Source organism: Aplysia californica, unplaced genomic scaffold, assembly GCF_000002075.1.
Source record: "Aplysia californica isolate F4 #8 unplaced genomic scaffold, AplCal3.0 scaffold01060, whole genome shotgun sequence".
Taxonomy (NCBI): domain Eukaryota; kingdom Metazoa; phylum Mollusca; class Gastropoda; order Aplysiida; family Aplysiidae; genus Aplysia; species Aplysia californica.
Window position 1 is genome coordinate 156,696 of NW_004798330.1, and position 4,343 is coordinate 161,038.

Here is a 4,343-nt window from a genome sequence, read left to right on the forward strand (position 1 = left end):
CATCATCATCATCATCATCATCATCATCCAGTGCCAGATCTGCGACAGACATCGGCGATCATGGTTTTCCATTCATTCCTTTGCTCGGATGTTCTCAAAAAAGCTACGTTTCCCTGATCTTTCACTGTTACCCATATTTTGTTTAGATTCCCTAAGTACGTTGTTCTGGGCCTACCCCGCCTCGCTTGCCCTCAATTTTGCCAGTGAGAGCTAGATGTTCAAGACCCTTCTCTATTCAGGTGTCCCAAACACTGCATTTGTCGTTTCCTGATTGTTTTGAACATTGAGCGTCCCACGTGGGCTTCATCAAGCACTACCTCATTTGATTTCTTTTCCTTCCACGATACTCTTAGCAGTCTCCTAAGAAACCACATTTCTGTTGCTTATGTTTTATTTTCACTGTCTTTAGCGGTTGTCCAGCATTCACAGCCATTAGAAGGGTTGACCAAACATGGAATTTCAGGATTTTCATTTTGGTGTTCATTGAGATGTTTATTTTTTTCAGGATTGGGCTCATTTGATTGAAACTAGAGCCTTAGCCATTGTAATTTTCCTTTTTTATTTCTGTGGAACATTTGGCGTTAGATGTTATCATATAGCCTAGATATTTAAACTGTTGGACTAGTTTGATCTTTTCACCTTTGCTAATGAGATTACAACTAGGACTTGCTGCTTTTTTATATTACCATGCATTCTGTTTTCTTTACATTCAATAATCATCCTTTACGTTCATTTTCTGTTACAGCAGTATCTAGAAGCAATTGAAGGTCCTTTTCGGAGCCTGCTATTAAAACTGTGTCATCTGCATACCTGATGTCATTAATATTTTCTCCATTTACTTTGAGGCCTGGACATTCTTCTATGTTTCTAAGGATTGTTTCATTGTACATGTTAAAGAGGTCTGGTGATATAACACATCCTTGCCTCACTCCTCGCCTAATCTGCTTATATTCACGGTATTCTCCAAAATATATACTTACTTAATTTAAGTAAGCAATCTTACCCTTCGCCATCCTTTGGGAATCGAAAGAAATTCAGATTTGGATTTTTGTTTCTGGAATTGGTACAATTTATAGCAGAACACCATTGGCCTTTCACTCTAACTCAAACTGGACCCAAGCTTGTCAGTAGTGTCAGTGATCAACGAAAATGCCTTGAACAATGGACGCAGTTTGTTTTATTTATTTGTGTTATTATAATAAGAATGAATGATTCCTGTCATTTTTTCCCTGCGTCTGTTCACATGCTGACCCGGTGCAATACAGTCATTAGTGTATACACACACATACACACACATACATATATAATATATATATATATATATAGATAGATAGATAGATAGATAGATAGATAGATAGATAGATAGATAGATAGATAAATGTCTACGTTCTCTAACGTTAGAGGACGTATACAAGCTGTCTACGTTCTCTAATACTCAGTGCTTCCAAGCGTGGCATGAAATCCCGGTCCCGGAAACGTTGGCGTTTTTGGGGTTTTTTGGTTGTTTTTCCCCCCTCTCCTTCACCTTACTGACCAAAAATTTGTCCCCGGACTCCCAACCAGGGGGAATAATAATTGGCAGGAGGAACAATTCGCAGGGGTCTGGGGGCCGCAGGAAGGCCCTGGAAAAAGAAAATTTGCAATTGAAGAGCTAAGATTTGGCCTCTCTGATTCTAAAATGAATTTGAAAAAATAGACTCACAGACCAAGGAAAGCCACTGTTGAAAATGTACTTTAACCAGGCATAAATTGGTAAAAGGAAAAGTAGGCCTATACTTAGCAGATAAAAGCTCCTCTTGGGGACAAAAATAGAATGTGCATGCTTAACCACTACATAAGAAATGTCAAAGCAACAAATTATAATTAAGGAGAAAATTGTTGGTCAGTCGGGAGAAGGAAGAGAAGAAGAAAAAAAATTTGGGACCGGGATTCGAACCCACACTCATACACTTCAAGCGCAGACATGCTGACCATTCGGCTATCAGAACATCCGATGACCAGAGGTAGATTAAGCTTAGTAGGGGCCTATCTGTTTCAGGAAAGGCAACAACATAGAACTAGATGTAGACATCTAGTTTTCTACTTCTACAACAAAGAAAGTGAGAAAGTCGGAAACATGGGGATTTGGGGGGGGTATCAATAAAGGCGGCGGGTATCCGATCGGCAGAGATAAGGTCTGGAGGAATGGAGGAAACTTTTAACTTTAAAAAAATGGAGGAAAAATGGAAGCGCTGAACGTTAGAGAACGTAGACAGCTTGTATACATTCTCTAACGTTAGAGAACGTAGACACTTCCATACATATACATGTATTTTGACCAGTCCCATCTTCCTAATCCCACCATTTGTGTTCCATCTCCAGTGTCCCATCTCTCACCTCTTGTTTCCCACGTACCGAATCCAATTTTCCACGTCCCATATCCTGACTTTAAGTCTGTAAGCGCGCATCGTTTTCCTTCATCTCATGGGATGGAACACTTGAAGCAGGCCAAAATATTATATTCACTGTCGTTAATGTCGTAATCAGATTTTCTGTTCAAGCACATGTTTTCAACAGCTTAATTTAATACTGTTTTATTCGGAATCAAGTTTTGATCTATTATATATCTAAACAAAAAGACTTTGAAAGAAATGAAAGAAGGGAAAAGTGTGTGTGTGGTTTGGGTGGTGGGTGGTGGTTAAACTGCTATTTAAAAAGGAACAAAGACACAAAAAAGATCTACAAAAACTCATTGCAAACACTAGAACCGCGCGATTGGCGTATCTAGAGTGAAAAGTATAAACCTTTCCGTTTTTACCACTTTACTTACAAAATTGAAACAATCCAGATGACGGTGTTTCCATGAGAACCGAAGATTGCGATCAGTGAAATCAGGAGAAACACTTACCTTCGCTCAGCCCAGTTTCAATGCTAGTATAATCGATCGGCGAATAAATCAAATAAATCTTATATGGAACTACCTCACTACTTGGAGAAAAAAAACCCAAACAAAAGACCCAGGTCATAGAGCTTATAGAACGAGTACAACACTAATAAGAAGTTAACCTTCGTTTATCGCCCGGAACATCTGCTGCAAAGATAGACTCTGCCTGTGACCTTCAGTAGGCCTACTCTAATCGAAATGGTCGCTAGTCATCATGAGGTGAGTCAGGACTGTCTGTTGCTGTCATCGATTATGGATTAGCCATTCCGAGCACGGGAGGAAGAAGGAAAGGTAAATTGCTAATTGTCTGAAGGCAAGAAAGTGCTTGCTCGAATCTATCACCACTGTCTATGAAAGCTTCTGTTGGTGAAAGTTGCACCAATTTTCTCTTGTTTTGATTACTCTGACAGATGTAGTACTAAGGAAAAGAATATTTAAAAAATATTATTCTATTTCTTTGTTTGGTTTAGTTTATTTGTCGTCTTGTTTTGGGGAATTTTGTTGGAAAAAGCTGGATGTTTTAGCCAAATCTTCTGACGAAACGAAATAGTGAAAAAAAATGTTTCTCTAAAGCTCTTTCGACTACACGTATTCGTACACACACACAGATGCACACACAAGCACACACTCACAAACAAACATACACACACACACACACACACACACACACACACACACACACACATACACACACACTCACACAAACAAACACACAGGGTCACGGTTCTTTAAATCCTTACACTGCATAATTTGACATGTGCGATTTTTATTTACTTAAAGTTCTTACAGCAGCTCACCACTCGCAGCCTCACTTAGTTTGCCTTTATGTGCAATCTTCTAATAGATCTAACCATATTTCGTAGCAAAATAATAATATATAGATTTACCGTCAAACTAAATAACAGCATGTTATTAAGAAAAAACTAACCTGCTGCAAAGACATCTGTTTTCACTTCGCTGATAGACAAAAAAGAAGCGTTTCTGTTTTGACAGCGAGAAAACATTGATTTCAAGCTCAAAGAATGTTTCGCCAATTATTATAACAAAACAAAAAAAGTATCAACGTTTACAATGTCTCGATCGTTGTGCGCGTGCATATATGCATAGATCTATATAACATCATCCAGAATGGTGAGGAGGCTTGTCGGAATCACATCAGCCGTAGTGTTGATTCACGATGTACAATCTAGGCCTACTGGGTAGATGACAAAGATCTCAGAGGCAGAGGTGCTCTAAGCCTATAGTAAGATCGATGGATACGTGGGTTGTGGGTAAGCAAGAATAATTCATGCGTCTGGGGAGCAACGTGGGAGTAGTACATGTAGTTAGGAATCGTGATCAAAATAGTTTGTTCTTTTATGTTCACACACACACACACTCACACACGCACACACACACACACACACACACACACACACAA

At 39.1% G+C, this 4,343-nt stretch overlaps 1 protein-coding gene across 6 annotated transcripts in view; it reads right to left on the reverse strand.

Moving 5' to 3' along the window:
- LOC101858982 (ATP-dependent translocase ABCB1) overlaps positions 1-4,120 on the reverse strand; it is an 81,313-nt gene extending 77,193 nt beyond the window's left edge. For 5 of the 6 annotated variants that reach the window (XM_035973206.1, XM_035973208.1, XM_035973210.1 and 2 more), the window contains exon 1: positions 3,852-4,120. The gene's annotated coding sequence lies outside the window, so the exon portion shown is untranslated. The remainder of the gene's footprint in view (positions 1-3,851) is intronic. The other variant, XM_035973211.1, reaches the window with a different exon arrangement.
- Between the last annotated feature and the right edge of the window lie 223 nt (positions 4,121-4,343).